Here is a 20,204-nt window from a genome sequence, read left to right on the forward strand (position 1 = left end):
GGGTAGGGAGGTGTAAGTGTGAGTGTTGGATTTGTTGATGTTTGTGTATGTGTGATGTATATTTGTGTGCGAGTGAGGGGAGGATGGCGTGAGTGTTTTTTTTTTCTATGTTATGTGCGAACTCAGAGTTGGTATATATAAATGGGGGGGGTGCAGGGGGGCTTGCCCCCCTGCTTATATGTAGTGTAGGGCTGTGTGGTTTGTGTGCTGTGGGTGGAATGGTGTACATGTTAAGTGGTGTATGGTGTATGTATGTTCGTGATTGTGGTTTCGGTGTTGTGAATGGTTTGACTTCATAGTCTCGGGTTACTGAATTTCGAGCTTTCAGTAATTCAAGATTATGAAGTGATTATATATATAGTTCTTCATTCAAATACATTTTTCCCCATTTAAGGGAAATGTCAATGCATATCCCCTAAATGGACATCTGAGTTTCTGTTATGTGCCTCTCCGCATACATCTTCTTATTCGGGCACCGCCCTCACAAGGCTTGTGATTGGCTGTGAAGGTAGAGACGGTGGCGCCATGGTCATGAAAGACAATGTCTTGGGCTATGTAGTTGGCATCCACAGCAAGCAAATGAAGACAGACTGTTGAAAGGGTTGTTGGGGAAGAAATAGCCAGGGAATTGTTATGGCTAGGCTTGTATAGGCCCTAGGGCTGATAGCCTAGTACCAACCTATGAACCTAAAATGTTTCATTTTGGTGCTTCCGCATACTTGGACAGACTGCTGAAGTGGTCATCATCATCATCATCGACCCCCCCCCCCCTTTTTCCTATTTTCTGTGTGGGGTTGAGATATCGTGTCTGTTGTCACCATCTCTAACTTTTCAATGCCACTGTCCTATCTTTTCTGACACTCATGCCTGACTGTTACAGGTTTCTTTCACACAATCCATCCACCACTTTGCTAATGCCCTTGTTTATCTTTTCTTCTTCATGTCTGTCCCAGATTTTCTTCACCAGATTGTCTTCTGCTTTCCAGCACATGTGCCTGAACTGACTTACTCTGTTCTATGTGATTTGTTCTGTAATTGGAGCTACTTTGGCTTCTGCTCTTATGTCCTCATTTCTTCATCTGTCCCACAGAGTGCATCTTACCACCTGTCTCAGGCACTACATTTGCATAAACTCTAGCTTCTTCATCTGCTCTGCCTTTACTGCCCAGGTTTCTGTACCGTACCATAGTTTTGGTCACACCACTGTTTTGTACACCTTACTTTTCACCTTCTTTGGCATTCTTCTGTCATAGACTATACCTGATACTCCATGCCAGTTGGTTGCAGCCCCTCTGATTCTAGCTTTGACCTCTTCATTCAGACTTCCCTTCTCCTCAACCACCCCTCCCAGATACTTGAAGCTGTTAACCTGTTCCACTTATCTTCCTTTTTATCTCAATTCTCTGCTTCTTCTGATTTCCCTAATTTGCTGCCATTACCACTATCTTGTCTGTACTTAGTTTCATCACATGTGCCTTCAGTTTTGCATTCCTTTACCCTGTCCATTGGTGAAGAGTCTGCCTGCAATGCCACATTGTCTGCATACAGAAACTTTGTTGACCTGCCCCCTCCAACCTGTTTGCAAACGTAGTCCCTCACCAGTATGAACAGCAGTGAGCTCAAAGCTGAACTCTGATGCACACCCAGGGGGAACCCTCTGTAGACTGAATGCCATTCATACTTGAGTCATTCAGTCCTTGTACATAGCCTGCACTAATTCGACCAATGTTTCTGGGATGACTCCAAGCTACTGCCTAAATCAGCTTTCTTGGGACCTTGTTATGTGCGTTCTCCAACTCTAGGAATGCATTTGGACTCTTTCCTCATTTCTAGCTTATTCCCAAATATCTGTCTCACTGCAAACCTAGGGCCAGTTCTACTGCATCCTAATCTGAATCCAAACTGCTCATTTCCCATCTTGCTTTCTACTACTCTGCATATTCATTTATCAGTAACCCTCTCCAGAACTTACATACAGTATGATAGCAGTCCACAGTTGTGAATGTCCCCTTTGTTCTTGAACACTGGCACTAGTATGCTTATTATCCAATTATCTGGAATATACCTTTCTTTCCATGCTGCAATGAGTACCCTCAGGAGCCATTTTTCCACTATTTCATCCAACATCTTGGCCATATCTGCTATGACCTCATCTCTGCTATGACCTCATTTGAGCCTGCTGGTTTCCCTGACTTCATTTTCCTGTTCTTACTTCTTCTAGGGTGGGCTTCTCATGTCCTCTTCTCGCATTGCCGACTGTCTCTGGGGCAGTACAGCTTCTGTGGCATTTTCCTTCAGAAGCTGCTGGAAGTACTCCTTCTATTTGCCTTTGATGTCCTGTGGATTGGTGAGCAGGTTGTTGTTGGCATCCCTTATGAAGGGTGTCTTATGACTTTCTTCTTTATGTTTCTGTGTTTGCCTTGCAACCTGATAGTTTATTTGTGTCATGTACTGAGTTACTTTTCAGAAGGTGGTAGAGAGCCTCTGATGCCTTGTTTATTGGTATTGCAACTCCTCTCTTAGTCTCTTTGTTAGCCAACCAGTATTTATTCCTGGCCTGGTCTCTTTTTTCTATCTCCCAATTTTTCTTACATCCTTTCTTTTGATGACTTCCTGGACTTCTGTATTCCATCACCAGCTTTCCTTATGTGCCTTATCTCCTTACCTGGCTTGGTTGCATAGCTGTTAAGTAGTCCTCACACTTAATGTTTTGAGGCACTGACATTCTTCTTTAACCTCACTCATTTTCTTTTCTTCTTGAAGAGCCCTGAATAATTCATTGAACTCTTATGTTTTCTCTCCAGTCAGCTTCCAGGCCTTCAGCATGGTCTCTGTTGACCTTACATTCTGACCACTGCTTGCGGCTGATTATGGCAACCATTGGTATATGCTGTGGGCCCACCGTTTCACTGGGGATGACTTTGCAATCACTAATTCTAATTCATTACCTTACTAGGCAGAATTCTACCTCCTTTGCATGCAGACCATTTTTGTATGCGATCTTGTGACTGTCTTTCAAGCCATATGCCATATGCCGGACAAAAGTCTAGAATGACCTCATCTTCTTTATTCCTATTGCTTCACCCATGTAGACTCCATCAGTCCTCATATCCCGTTCTGTCTGTCCCAATATGTACACTCAGGTGACCCATTCATAGGTTCATAGGTTTAGGCTAATGGCCCTGGAGCCTTTACAACCCTAGCCCATAGAAGTGCCCTAGCAGAAAAATTCCTGTTGTTCTGCTTTAAGTAATGTAACTGCTATCTGAATGAACTCTTTTCCTCACCATCACAACCCTGCTGTGGGCATAGGCTGAGATATTAAATTCCATTATGCCAATTGACAGTTGTGCTTTCTTTCTCTAAATGTCCTGGCAATCCTTGCAGTAGTTTGTCCATTTATTCACATGCACTCATATGACAGGGGCATGGCTAAGATGGTAACAGGCTAAAAAGCACTCAAATGACAGCAACATGAAATATGGGTCCCTGGTATTGAAATAAATGTTTCATTTTTGTGCTTGTGAATACTTGGATAGACTGTTGGAAGAGGAGTCATTGTGGGAAATGTTTCATTTTGATGCAGTCAATGTTATGGAATGATAGGCCTGTGATTTCCCATATGAAAGAGCAACTGATGACACAGGATGAAACTGAAGAGAATGTGGCACAAGAAGATCCTCTTGAACTTTCTGTAGAATGCCCGCAGAAAATGGAGAGCAAAGAATGTGCTCCCAGTTTAGAAGGAAATGATCTAAGAGAAGAGTTGCTTGATTTTATAGAGCTAGACAAACCTATTAAGAATAAGCTCAATAAAAGAAATAGACTTCAGAAAGTCAGTAAAACCCCAAAAGCTACATGTCTGACAAAACAAATGAACATAGTAATTAGGACTGTTTATAGAAATCCATGCACTATAAAAGAAGTAAATAGGATATATTACTGTGCAGCTAAATTATTAACAGATAAAATCTTACCACAAAAACACAGGGCAGTAAGGGAAAGGAAGGGGAGAAATCAAATGCCATCATAGAAATACTGAAGAGAAAAATGATAAAGCAACCAAAACAAGAAGTGTCACTATTACAATAGTATAGAAGAGGGAATAGATCAACAAACAATTTCAGAAATATACACGTGATAAAAGCAATGTGCAGTATCAGAACAGATCAGGATGTATCATGCACTAATGCAGATAATAAAAAAAAATATCAGCACAGGCAAAAAAAGTTAGAAGATGTACAGATAAATATAAAGGAAAAGTACAAAATAAGCAATTTATTGATGACCAAAAAAGTTTTATACAGGATCGGGAAATACAGCAAAAGAAATTGCAACACAACCAAAAAAGAAGAAACAGACACATTTTGGAGAAAAACCTATGAAGATCCTGTGGAACATGACAAAGATTCTAAATGGATAGAAGTAAAAGAAAGAATAAGAAGTTCAAATGTATGGGGTATGAAATAGGATAAAGTAATGGACATAGAAATTGAAACAAAGTTAAGAAAAGCTCCTAATTGGAAAAAGACAGGCCCAAATGCAGTACCAAACCTCTGGTTAAGAGTATCTTTACATGAAGATTTAGCCATGAGTAAAAACTATTTATATGTGCACACCGAACAGATGCCAACCTGGTTAACAACAGGAAAAACAATATTTCTACTTATGAGCGAACCTGCAAATTATCCTAAAAACTATAGACCAACAACTTGCCTTCCAACAATGTATAAACTATACACTAGAATTGATGCCGACAGAGTTTAGAAGAAAACTCAATCATGGCAATATAACAAATAGTAACAAAAGCAAGTCATATGGACAAAGGATCGTTTATTGTTATATAGTCATAATGGAGAACTGTAAAAAGGGGAAAAATCCAAGTATGTCATGGACAGACTACAGAAAAAATCATTTGACAGTGTCCCACATTCATGGATAAAAGAGTTCTTGAAAATGTATAAGATACAGCCTACACTGATCAATTACATTACAGTGACCACGAAAGAGTGGAAAACCACTTAGCAGTTAAGCCACAATTAAGTACAAATTATTATTCCAGGGATAGAAATTCAAAGGGGGGATATTCCAGGCTGACTCTTTTTCACTGTTGCTCTTTTGTCTTACCCTTAACCCATTAAGCTGTCTACTTAACAGATTAGGTCATGGCTACAATTACCTCCCAGAAAACAACAAAGTGTAAAGACTTATCTTCATTTTGTGGATGACTTAAAACTGCATAGTTAAACAGATGAGGAACTGAAAGCACAACTGCAAGTGGTCAAAACTTTTTCAGATGATATAGGAATGTCATTTGGTCTTGATCAATGTGCAAATGCAATCATTATTAACATGCATTAAAGCAGGAAAGCTGCAGTACCAAGAAAACATCAGTCTGGGACAGGGAGTGTATAAATAGCTAGGAGCTGATGAAGGATCAACAGTAAAACATGAACAAATGTGAATAAAACTAAATAAGGAATATTTTAGAATAATTAAATTAATATTAAAACAGGGTTGATATCTAGGAACAAAGTCCAAGCTATAAACCAATTTGCTCTTCCTGTCCTAACTTACAGTTTTGAAATGATTGATTGGTCCCAAAAGGTGTTGGATCAGTTGCATAGGAAAACAAGAAGGATGCTTCATGCTCATCAAATGATTTATAAAAATCAGTGCATACCAAGACTATATATTCCCCATTCTGGAGGTGTGGGCCTCCTCGAAATTGATTACATGTGTAGATCTGTAATTGTGGGACTGCGTACATATTTGCTGACCTCAGAAGACCCAAACATAGTGAAAGTTTTAAAACATGAGGAGAATAAGTCTAAGATGACTTCCCTGCTTAGTTTAGCAGAAGGATATGGGTTGTCAAGCAGGAATGAAAATCAAACCAGAAGCAGATAAAAATCAGACAGCAACTGAATGTTCCAAAAAACAAAAGGAAAAAAATATAAGGTGAAGGATCAGATGAGAAGGCAAGAAATGTGGAAAATGCATAAATGTAGTTGCAGTACAGAAAACTCTTGGAACAACCTCATGTTGATCAGGATCAGATGCAGGAATGGTTAAGGAGAGGTGAATTTAAACCAAAAGGCAAAAGGTTAATATTGGTGGCGCAAGACAATGGACTACAAACAAGTTGGTTTACAAAGTCCATTGAACATATGGGAGAAATGGACAAATATAGGCTTTGTAAAACAGAACTGGAAACAGTCGCACACCTCGTTGCTGGTTGTGACATACTAATGGCAGAAGGACTGTATCCTGAAAGGTATATTAACATGGCAAGTCTGCTGCACTGGGGATTATGCAAACATTATGGTATTGAAGTAGCTGAAAAACACTGGAAACGTGAACAACAAAGCATCATAGAAAATGATAAAGTTTATATTACATGGGATCACCCACTACCAACAGTTCAAAAAACAGATGTGAGAAAATCAGATGTAGTTCTAAGCACCGACAGTCACTGGTAATCACAAATTCAGCAACCTTGAGTCCTGGTATCCACACAAAACATTCTTTATTGTAAAAACTGGACCAAAAACAAGAACAAAAATGCTACCATAACCACAGGCACTAAGCACTTTAACCCTTTCGTCTTAGGGCATCATCAGAGTACAAAATTTGAACAGATCATCATCCCTTAAATACTGCAATCTTAATTGCTAAATTGTGTAATTATCTAAACAGAACACAAATTTCTACATTTTAGTGAAACAATAAAAGAAGTTAAAACCTAGCCTAACTTAGGGTAGTACATCTTAATTTACAGCTAAAGAAGTAATGAGATAATATAAATTATATAAATAAATAATAATAAATAATGAACAGTAATGAAATAGCAGCCAATTTCATAAAAACTATTGTAGTATCACAGTTTACAATGATAGTTTTTAAATAATGATTTTTAAAATAATAATTTTTAAAACCATAAATTATGTATATGCCAAGCCTTGAAAATAAATAAATACTTTGAAAATGGTTTAAAACTTGAAATTGATTTTTTGTTGACTGTCAATGTTTGAATGGATACATTGAATTGTGAATAATTAACATAATTGAATAATCAAAAATGTGAATAAAAATTGATTAATAAATATGTTAATATATATATATATATATATATATATATATATATATATAAATAAATGTTCATAAATATTAATGAATTTGATAAATATTGATAAATTGAATTGTTAAATATAATAATATTAAATATTTAGTATTGAGTGTTGTGTATTGAATGTAAATACGTGACTTAAAAATGTAAATGTTGTTAAAATGTATAAAATGTATAAAATATGTAAATAGAATAATAATAAATATTCTATTGTACCGAACAAGGTGTATATTAAAGTATCTATGTGTGTTCTACATGTTAGTTAACAATTTGTATACTAAATTCTAAATAATTTGTGATTTGAGCTTGAGTATACTGGCAATAGATATTTGGTCATTAATGCCAGGCCACTAGTTACAAAAGCACCAGAGGAGAAAGGCAACACAGTCCTTGCTGGAAAATGGATTTTAATACCACCAAAATGACTGGAACACAAAATAAAAACCAAGACAGTCCAAAGCACAAACGCTATGTCTACACACCTGCGTTTTCATTTAAAACACTTCTTCAGATGCAATACATCACATCCAATCCATCCTTGCTTATAAATACAATCAATTAATTTAATTGAACAATTAATTAAACACACTTGTAATACATCATTATAATTGCACTTGCTATCCCTTACATTAAATACTATTAAAAACTCACATTTTCTAAAAGAACCAATACATCACAATTAAATCTTACTATAAATGCATAAGAAATCCACAATTCTTTATACATATAACCAATTACAATAAAAATCATTCATAATATACAATAACTATCTAAATTAAATAAAATATTAAAAATCTGCCTACATCTTATCTGGTTTATTAGTCCACATACTCCCTCTAGTGTTTAAATACAGATGTTACACAAAACACTAGTTTTACTCTGTTGAACATTATAATTAAAACTTCCTTCATTTTTAAAATTCTTCATATAATACCTAACACTTAATATATTTCTTTATTGAAAAATATGAATCCTAATCAATTATTTAATAATGCCAAACAGTATTAGGGCTAGATACCCTATATTCAAAGAGAAAAAGGCAAACAATTTGTATACTAAATTCTAAATAATTTGTGATTTGAGCTTGAGTATACTGGCAATAGATATTTGGTCATTAATGCCAGGCCACTTACTGGCATTTAATCTAAGTTGCCAAAGACATTCTTTTGCTTCTAATAAAGTTTTAGTATCACCACCTTTGTGTATATTGTTGTGTGGTATTTTATCAATCACAAAAAATAAGAATTTTTTAAAATTGATACAGTTAATACTGTGATTATATAAAGCATTGGTCTGTCTTTGTTTCCTGATGTCACTCAAGTGCTCAATAATTCTTGTTTTTAATTTCCTGTTCGTTTTTCCTATATAATATGCTTGACAAGCTGTACATGAAGCTGCATATACTACCATAGCCGAGTTACAATCACAAGCTCCAGGGCATCTAATGGTCTTCTCATAATTATAAATTGAAAGTTATGGTCCATTGTTGATAAATCTACAAATATGACAAGCACCACATCTACTCATCTTAGATTTCCTAAACAGGTCATTATAAACACATTTTTCAAACATGTTTTTTAAGTTCCTACCCCTACTGAAGGTTATTTTAGGTTTGTTGCCAAGAATATCCACTAGTTCTGTATTTGATTCTATAACTGTGTTCCAGGAATCATATTACCATTAGAGAAGACCATTAGATGCCCTGGAGTTTGTGATTGTAACTCGGCTATGGTAAATAGGACTTATGCAATTAATTCTTCATTGATGTAGTAGCTGTACTCACCCACCATCTTCCTTACTGTATAAAGTTAGTGTGGCTTACATCTGTTTATTGTTGCCATTGTTGATATTTAATCAGGATGAATTTCCCTTCTTACACTTAGGGGCAAGAAAGTCCAGAAGATTTTTAGTCACTCTGGCTACTTTTAAATTTCCCTCCAAAAGGGCTTAGCCTATAGACAGCCAGAGTGACTGTCTGGGAGGGGGATAGACATAGGACATAGGTTCATACTAGGCTAACTGCCCTTATGGGCCATTTTAAGCCTAGCCAATTACCCCATGTCAGACTCAACCCCTGTACCTTGTGTTTCTTGGGTAAGAGAGCTTTGAGAAGTTGGACACTTACTGTATCCTTGGCAAAATACAACCCATAGACTATTGTAACAATGAAGGAGTCAAACATCTACTGTTACAGTTAATCGCAACTTGCAGAACTGAACTTTTTCTTTTATCTTTCTAGTAGTATTGCAGAGAGGTGGAGGTGGAAAGTATGTACTTACACACACACGCACACACACACACACACACACACACACACACACACACACACACACACACACACACACACACACACACACACACACACACACACACACACACACACACACCTGCAACACAGTGGAAAAAGCCTGTCCTAGGATGGCTAGAGAAACAAATGAGAACGGTCCTGATACGTAAAAAAGTGTACAATATGCATTTGATGAACAATGTAGGATCATTTCAGGAGAAATATGTGACGACGAGAGCTGAAGGGAGAGAGAGTATGATGTTGGGATGCTTTGTAGCTATATTGTTAGTCTGTAGGAAAATACCTGTGGAACTCTAACAAACATAGTTACATGTCACTTAGACAAAAGCACTTACATAAGAGGTGCATATTAAGAAAATCTCTTTTACCAGCTGGGGACAGAGTTATAAATTTAGGTTTCAGATCTGATAACAGATTCTTATTTTGGAACTATCTAAATCAGATGTCTGAATACTTGCGCACACATCCACACACACACACACACACACACACACACACACACACACACACACACACACACACACACACACACACACACACACACGCACACACACACACACACACACACACGCACACACACTTTAAAACATTTCTGAATAAGTTTTGATAAGTTGTTGAAAGACAGTGACTAATGGGCAGAAACCTTCTCTGTAACCTATTGTCTTAATTTTTATGTATTTATCTATTTAATGGCTGTAGGTTTAACACCTCATAGGGATGAAGTGGCTTGTTTAGAGTGACATAGTACAAGTTGATCCACTGGGATTCAGACATCTATGCATGGGGGAGCTGGAGTCCATTACATCCCTCACTGTGTGCAGGGCAGAGAAAGTCATACTGGACAGGATGCAAACACTGAGGTTATGCACTCTCCCCTCATCTGACTATTCTTTGTACTTACTGGGTAAGCAGCAAAGTCTGCACGTTAACTTATTAATTTCTTCCTAACCACTAGAAGAATTGCATTGTGCCTGTCATTTTCTGAATTTACTAGCTGCTTTTTATGTTACAGTTTTTTCAAGAAGATGTTTTTTCCCCCCTATATCTCTGTTCTTTCTTCCACCTTGTATTTTCAAATTGTGCTCTGTTCTTCTCAAGTATATCTTTTTTTTTTTAATTGACTCTTCTGCAGAAGGTAATTAATTATTTGTGTAGACAGTGTCGGACCCTAAGAGAGGAGTCAGTGTGGCCCAACCTATCCTGCAAGTAGTGCTAGAGAACACTAACAGACAAACAGAAATGCTTGCTTTATTACCTCAATGACCTTCGAACTGCACAGCATCAGTACAAGAAGAAGCATCAGTAAACTTCTGGGTAGGCAGCAGCAAACCTAAACCGTTGACATGCTCATTGCTGATATAAGCAGCAGGTGTATCGCAGGTCTGCCTACTGAAGTATCAGAACTCAAAATGCTGAGTGCCGACAACTAAAAACACGGAGAAGAGCGAATCTCAAAAATCCTTCTTCTCCTTTAAACTTCTTTACACCCCCCTCCCACACCCCACATTTCCATACCTCGGAGAAAAGGTAATATTCCAACAAATAGCATCTTGGGCTTAGTATATATAAGTCTGTTCTTCCGGCCATTCAGTCTCCATGTTACAAGTCTTGCTGTAACGGGTCCAAACATTTCAAATGGTTATCATGTTGCAGTTGTTCCGAATGCATTTAGTACTGTTATCATTGACTGCAGAATGGCCTCTTTTACCTTCTACTCTGGTGTCTCCCGATGGAGGCATTTGGGTTCCCTAAAAGAATGTCTGCCCATTCCCCCATTTCAATGTAGAAAAAACAGGTTTAGGAGATAGTTAATCCCTTTAACTGATATATGTCTGCTAGAACTTCCCACCTTTCACCATTATGAATAATAGTCAGTGACAGAACACCTTTTATACTAATTGCATGATTAGGCACCTCTTTTACAATGTGTTCCACATTTACGGAACTCCAACTTGTCACCAGCTTGTCACCACTGCTTTTAATACAAGCATTTTCAAATTCTATTGCAGCTGGATGTATAAACAAATACATTTATTTGAAAAAACTGTTGACTGGATAGTTAGAAAACTATCTGAACACAAAATGGTTGCTAGTATCTCATCCCTATGGGGACAGTAACGGGAGTAAAAACATCACAATCGTCTTTACCACTATATATTTACTTATATCTATTGCTCTTTGATCTCAAGAAGCTGTTTAACATGTTTTGCTATCCTTTGTTTGTGAGTTACTTTTCTAGTCTTACACTTCTGCCTTATGATGACTGATGGTTTGTGACCTTATTCTGTTTATATAAGTGAATCATATAGCTAACCTTTTCCCAGTGCTCCACTGCTGTATTCATTTATGTAGCTTATTTATTCTTTGCTTACTGACTAAGTAGACTGATCCAAAGATGACCCTTACCAGATATGATTTGTGTAGAGCCATAAAATCACATTACATTTTTAAATGACAGAGTGCATAGAAATCACAGTAATTTGTCAAAAGAAAAGAAAATGTGTATAAGAAAGATAGACAGACAGCATTTTGGAAAGTAAGAAGAAATATACAAATATATTTGCAAAATGAAGAACATTATGAAAGATACAACAACTGTCACCCTGACAAGAAGTTTAAAAAATGGATAGCCTATATTCATAGTAGATTTCCCCATGTTCCATCAAGACACATAAAACCAAGTCATGATTTGTAAAATTTTTTATAATCATGAAGTATTATTGAAACACATATAAGATTATTTTTTTATTTTTGCAAGTGCGCAAGTTCCCTCCTGCACTAATGTGTGGGAGGCCCATCTCTTATATATACTAACTCCATTGTTACAGAAAAGAAAAAAAAATACTGGAGTGCATTGCCAGCTCTCACAATACAAGTCATAGCAATCTAGCAAACCACAATAAAACAAAATCGCACAAAAGTTGCTTGCACACAAATAGATATATTGAAGGTGCAGATATATCGGAGTAAGAACTGCTTAGCAACCAGCTATATGAAATCCACTGGATAGCGGTCTGTCTTTGTGACAGATGGCTGTACAAATGGCATTGAGTGCAGAATTTCAATTCATTGGCTGGAGGTCACTTCTTCTTTTCCCAAGATGCATCAGCTTAAGAGAAGACTGCATTAGTAAACAGGTGATAGAGGACAACGCCGTCTGTATGGAAGGTGGGGGAAGGGGTTGCTCTAATGAGAGCAGAGATTTTGAATTCAGCCGTGAGCTATCTGTGTCCACATTAAAGCAGATTTTACAAAGCTATCATCTGACATCACATCAAGGAAGCATTCTGTTTCAGTACACATTAAAGTGTAATAGTAAAACTGTTACGTGACTAAAATTAATGAAGAAAAGGTATGACTTTTGTACAAGCAAAACTGCAAAGAGTTCTTGCTGTTGAATTCAAGGATCCAGTTTAGAAATGAAATGTGAGTGTGCATCACCAAAGGAAGGAGCAAGTCAAAGCACAAAACTACCTGAGCATAGCATTGGTATGATTAGACCTCTAAAATGGACCTATATTTGGAGGCTGATACTTATTTTCCGCCTTCATTTACTCCTCATGCAAGAAGCCCCACTGATGACTCACACGATTATGAAGCTATTCAGTACACTAGAATCCAGACTATTTGACCGAAATACTGGTGGTCCTAATACGGAGAGATGACCAGCATGTTACATCTTCCTTTGTCAGAAGAAAATATAATGACTTTTGTGTGGCAAATTTTTGCAGTATTATTCATTAATATCTACAGAGTTTACACTGTGTCTTTGAGAATTTGCTTATATTTTTTGTGGCATTCTTGTCACTTTATTTTTTTTTCATTTGAGCTTCTGAGCAGTATCCTACAATCATGCTGGAAGTGGGAAGAGTTCTGTGCTATTCAGTATTCAAAATGTAGCATAATTAGGTGTCTAGAAGTTTGGCTGAATGTACCCACTTTTAAAGAGACTTAGTACCTATTTTCAATGTCTATGGGCTGTGAGATATGGGTATGGTAGTGTTAGAGAAGTTTAAAGTTAAGCAGATTATTCATCTGTTTACATTCTGAGGTAAGTACATCGAAATGGTTACATTAAAAGCTGTGAAAGATATGTTTTTCAACTTGATATGAGTTCCAGGATAGAACATATTTATGGCAGCATCAGATGTAGCGTGACAGTCATTAAGAGGGAGCATACCTTAGGACAGGTGCTGGGCAAGGTAGTAAGATAGATGTAAAAGTCTGAACGTAAGCAGTGGGATGGATGTTAGTACTTTATAATTACATGAATATTGTTAATACAAAAGATCGTGATTGTCTTGTGCAACAGCTACAAGGTTATATACACACAAGGTGAGCTCAAGTGAAGCGTCAGGTGTCCTCTAATGTTTGTCTCTTTGAGAACATTGCGCAGTGATCACAATCATTTGTGCAAACTCTTAGAATGGTAGTAAAATAAAAAAATTACCTTACTTTGGTGATGTTGCTAGTCAGTACATTGATGCTGGTATTCTACATGCGTTCTGTCACAAAACATATGCTGTTGCAGTATGGTTGTGTTGATCACATGACAGTAGCTGGCTGCTTTTTATAGCCATCTCCACTAACACAGAGAAAGCTTTGCCTATGCATGTGTGACTTGAGTTTGACTATCTGCTTGAGCACCTGTTGGAGTAAGCATGGCGGAATGAGGAAGCAGAATCTGCATGATTTTTCCAAGATGGAGGGTGTAATTATGTGCTGGGGCAATTAGTTAAGGTAGCACAGAATTGTTAGTAACTTGTTAGTAGCTTGATGCTACAATATGGTGGATGGAGTTTAAGGAAAGTGTCCACATGGGGTGGGGCATTTCCCTCCCAATCCCTTTGTATGCAGCCTGTTGTGACATAACCAGCATAACAGTGAGAGGTAGAGCTTAAGGAGAAAAGACATTGCCTCTGCAGGATGATACTCAGCTCAGATGATTTCTTATCTCCTCTTTATGTCCTCTAACCTCATAAAGATTTAATCCAGAAGTAATAGCTGGCAGACTTTTTGTCCAGAGATATTAAGCTGGACAAGGGCAGTAGATATTGCAGAGGGTACAGTGATCATAGGCAGCTGGTGGTTTGTGGAATGGGAAAATAAAATGTGTTTTCTTTGTCACAGATGTTTTACAAGTGTGTTACTGTCTGAAGTTCTGTGCCAGTTACAACTTGATTAAATACTGTATTATTTACTTCTTAGGTTCATAGGTTGGTACTAGGCTATTGGTCCTAGGGCCTATACAAGCCTAGCCATAACAATTCCCTGGATATTTCTTCCCACAATATTTACTTCCCTGGACCCCTGTCTAGCAGGGCAACTGACATGATCCCCGGGTGAATTTCCTATCTCCCATCCAATCGTCAAGGTTCCTTTTGAAGAGGCCAAGGAGGTGCTCTGCTTGACATGTATTGGCAGTCTATTCCAGAGTATGGGGAGTCTCTGGGTCAGGAATATATCCCTCCAGCATGTTTTGTTCATTGTGATGACAAGGTTTAGATCCCTGGAGCGTGTGGCTCTGAGGGATTGGGATTTCTTTAAGTGGAGCATGTCCAACAGCTCAGGGTTTGACATGGATTTTAGCTGGCAACTGTTCCTTCAGGTTCAGCTGGTATAATGATGACACCATCATTACTTACCTTGTTGATATAGCAGCTGAATTTTTTTTTTTTTTTTTATAATTCCTTCTCAACTATGCTTGATCAGTGCCAAATTTTGTTTATTTTTTCTTTATGAAATTCTAAATACTTGTCTTCATTTTTCAGGTCGAAATGACGGGGCCAGTTGTAAAGCACCCAGAGGAGATAAGCGCACTCAGTCACAGTCAAGTGAAGTAATTAGCCCAGAGATTCTAAAAATGAGAGCAGCCCTATTCTGCATTTTCACCTACCTCGACACCAAGACGTTGCTGAGGGCTGCTGAGGTTTGCAAAGACTGGAAGTTTGTGGCAAGGCACCCTGCTGTGTGGACCCGGGTATTACTGGAAAATGCACGGATATCTGCACGGGTAACTCATCATGTCTCTTGCATGACATTCTCACTGTAAACTTTAAAAAGACTTACACTGCCCTTTAATCACATTTCTTGATAAAGATTAACTACTGTATGTTGTTGCTGCTTAACTGTTTCTTGAGGGACATTAATTATAGAGATATGCTCTGCAAATTGTATTTTAAAATAAAATATGTTCAGTGTTTTGCAAATTAGTTGTATTTGAGTGTTGTGTGTACCTACATATATACATGCATGTACATGTCAAAGTCAAATCAAAAGTCAAAGAAAACTTTATTGTCATTCAGAACTAAACAGCAGTGTAGCTGAATGAAATTACAATGCTTCGTTCTCAATGCAGGAAACAGTTGCACATATAGACAGAGAAAAATGAATACAATATCACAGTAGAAATTTAAAAAGTAGCAATTTGTAAGTAAAATAAGACAGTAGTGACCCACACCCTTCCCAGAACAGGAGACAAGGAAGGCAAGGAACAGTATGAAGGTAATATAGCCAAAGTAAAATTGAAATAGCAGCATATCTATTAGGCTGAATTATTGCACATTTCTATGTTGCACTTTACAGTCATTCAGTTTGTAGGTGAGCTACCTTAGTATCACACTTAGTTATTGCACATCCATAAAATAAGCCCCATGATAGGCTAGTTATGTAACAGACATCATGGTTCTTTTTCCCCCCAAGAGTTCAACAGTCTAATGGAGAGTGGAAAGAAACTATTTTTTAGTCTGGTGGTCTTACAATGCAGGCTTCTGTATCTCCTGCCAGAGGATAGGTGAGTGTACAGACCATTGGCAGGATGTGTTGGATCGCTGGAAATCCTTTTGATCCTGTCGATGTACCTGCATTTGTGTAGATCTTCCAGTGGTGTAAGGGAGGTGCCAATGATTCTTTCTGCTGACCTTACAACTCTCTTGACAGCCTTCCTATCCTGATTATTACATCTTCAAAAAACAAGTAATCTCCGTGGTATCCCAGAAGTCTCAAAACAACCCACTAAAGTGTAGTGGGTCCAAAAAAAAACAGCGTAAGAAACTTCTCTGCGTGGAAGATTTTCACTCCATATATTTCTAGTTAATCAATGCATATTAATCAGATCAGACAATAGTAGTAGAAGTAGTGAACTTAAATTTGTCTTAAGTCAAAATAAAACAAAACAAAAAATAATAATAGAAAATATATAATTGTACAGCATTACTAAGTATTCAAAAGTAATCCAAGCAAGGCAGGCAGTCTGTTTCCAGTCAAAAATCCTTTATTAAGTACACAGACAAGCGATCCAAGTAAAACAAAAATAGAGTAATAATTTCCTCACAAGCTTTCTAAATATATATATATATATATATATATATATATATATATATATATATATCTATATATACTTTTTATCAGGCATGGGAGTGGTTTATTGTGCTGTAAAACAAAGTGTTATTGGTACACATGTTAAATTCACATCCCTTCCCCCATCAGTGTGACATTCGAGCTGGTCCTGCCCTACTTAGTTGCTGTCATAATATATAACCCTTATGTACTTTAAATAAAATTATATAATGATGTGGTACCTCTTATTTAACCAGATTATTAAGTAGATTATTAAGTCTGTGATTTTATCCAAGACAATATACTACATGGCTGGAAATATATCAACCTTAGTTCATTTGGCAATCAAAAAATATATATAAATATATACATATACATTTTACATTTAAAATCAATTTCTATTTTCATAACCTATTGTTGTCAGAAAACCAACGAGGGTTAACTTATTACTCCACAGTAAAAGTCTACATCCTAGAAAAACCAAGTTTAATGTAGTGAAGTCCCAAGGCTATAGACTAGCTAGAATTACCACAGAGATGGAACCATTTTTGAGAAACCTGAACAACTTAGAGAATGATTTTCTAGTGAGAGGCTATGAAAGTCAGATGTTAAAAACATCCTGGAACTCATTATAGAACTGAAAAGGACTGAAGCACTTTCACTCAGCCTCCCCAGTAGAAAAACGTTAAGTAATTCCACAGAGAATAACAAATGCAAAAATAACTGCATCCTGACATACACTTTGGATTATCACAGTATCAAAAATATTATTGAAGAAAACTGGGGCATTGTCACAGGAAACCCTTTTCTGATTAACATCTTAGGTGAAGCCCCATCATTTGTTTATAGGAAGGCCAGGAACATTAGAAGTTTTGTTGAATTTAAACCTAGACCATATGAGAGAAACACTAAAAGATATGAAACTAATTGTACATTTTGTATATTTATACAGCAAGGTGATAGTTTTTATTGCCCTTATTTAAAGAAAATCATTAAAACCAGTGCAGGTGGTGACTGTAACACTACAAAAGTAATTTACAGGGCACAGTGCAATGAATGTGATGCATTCTACGTGGGCAAGACTGTAAATAAACTCAAGCATAGGATTTCATGTCATCTGTCAGAAATACGATCTGGATGTAAAAATAATGCACTAGCCAAACACCTTTCTCTTCATAAAAGACACACAGGTTTTAAGTTCCAGATCCTGGATTGCATAGACATGGGTGATCTTGAAGGAGACATCCCGAATATTCTGGAGAAACATGAACTCATGTGACAATTAAAACTGAACTCTTTTAGGAAGCCTGGACTAAACTAGTGACTAAACCGGGCGGCACAGTAGTGCAGCAGTTAACGTTGTCGCCTCACAGCAAGAGGTTCTCCGGTTCGATTCTCGGCTGGGGTGCCTTCTGTGTGGAGTTTGCATGTTCTCCCTGTGTTCATGTGGGTTTCCTCTGGGTACTCCGGTTTCCTCCCACATTCCAAAGACATGCATCTGGTGCATTTCTCGCCGGGCCTCCGCTGAAAACAGGCTCTGTGGAACCTAGTCGGACTTTCCCGGTCAACAAATGATAAATAAATAAACTACTACTGTTCAATTAAAAGTGCACTGGAACTTAAAAAAATGCCACATTGTTTACATGACTAATTGTATTTTATTTTATTTTATTCTACCAGTTGGTTTTAAATACCATTTAAATCAGTTATAATTTAAGTGTATATTTTGTTTCCATCATCATACATACATTTTTTTCTTATTTTTATTTTTTCTGGTTCTTTTTTCCACTTTATTCAAAATGATGTGTAATAACAATACTAACTAATTATACAATTATATATATTTTTTATAGATTGTTTTTAGGGTTCTTGTACACAGACCTGAAGAACTCTAGAAGGACGAAAGCGATCTTTGTTAACAATAGGTTATGAAAATAGAAATTGATTTTTACATGCAAAATGTATATGTATATATTTATATATATTTTTTGATTGCCAAATGAACTAAGGTTGATATATTTCCAGCCATGTAGTATATTGTCTTGGATAAAATCACAGACGTAATAATCTGGTTAAATAAGAGGTACCACATCATTATAAATTTTATTTAAAGTACATAAGGGTTATATATTATTATGACAGCTACTAAGTGGGGCAGGACCACCTCGAATGTCACACTGATGGGGGAAGGGATGTGAATTTAACATGTGTACCAATAACACTTTGTTTTACAGCACAATAAACCACTCCCATGCCTGATAAAAAAGTATATATATATTTAGAAAACTTGTGAGGAAATTATTACTCTATTTTTGTTTTACTTGGATCGCTTGTCTGTGTACTTAATAAAGGTTTTTCGACTGGAAACAGACTGCCTGCCTTGCTTGGATTACTTTGGAATACTTAGTAATGGTGTACAATTATATATTTTATATTATTATTTTTTGTTTTTTTTTATTTTGACTTAAGACGAATTTAAGTTTGCTACTTCTACTACTATTGTCTGATTAATATACAGTGATTAACTAGAAATATATGGACTGAAAATCTTACACACAAGAGAAGTTTCTTACACTGTTTTGATTATTACATCTTCCATACCAGACTGCAATGCTGTTTGTCAGGACACTTTCAATGGTGTTCCTATAAAAGGTCTGAAGTATGAAGCTTGGTAATTTTGCCTTCCTAAGTTTCCTTAGAAAGTGCAAGCGTTGCTGAGCTTTTTTGACTGTGCCGGATACATGGACTGACCAGTATAAGTTCTCCATGAGATGAACACCCAAGAACTTTGTACTCTTGACCCTTTCCACTGTCATCCCTTTCATCACTAGAGGTTTGTGTGGTACTTGAGATCTTCTGAAATCGACAATCAACTCCTTTGTCTTGCTGACATTCAGTGCTAGATTGTTGCTGTCACACCAGACCAGGAGTTGATCAATCTCGTTCCTGTATGCCTCCTCCTCTCCGTCTTTGACCAGACCCATAACAGTAGTGTCATCCGCAAATTTGATGATCCTATTCATGTCATGTGTGGCCATGCAGTCATTTGTCAGCAGAGTGAAAAGGAGAGGGCTTAAGACACACCCCTGTGGTACTCCTGTGTTCAGGATGATACTTCTAGAGCTGTTGTCTCCCACATGAACCTTCTGAGGCCTTTCAGTAAGGAATCTCAGAATCCAATTGCATAAATGAGAGTCTATGCCCAGCTGAAGTAGCTTCAATGTCACATTCTGAGGGATGACAGTGATGAAGGCAAAACTGAAATTGATGAATAGCAGTCTTGCATAGTAGTTTTTGCCTTCTAAGTGGGTCAGTGTTTCATGGAGAGCTAATGAGATTGCATCCCCTGTGCTGCGGTTTGTCCTATATGTGAATTGCAGTGCATCCAGTGACACAGGTAAGATTGAGGCTATGTGATTTTTGACCAGC

This window comes from Protopterus annectens, chromosome 2.part1 (genome assembly GCF_019279795.1).
Source record: "Protopterus annectens isolate FY-2018-M chromosome 2.part1, PAN1.0, whole genome shotgun sequence".
Classification (NCBI taxonomy): domain Eukaryota; kingdom Metazoa; phylum Chordata; order Ceratodontiformes; family Protopteridae; genus Protopterus; species Protopterus annectens.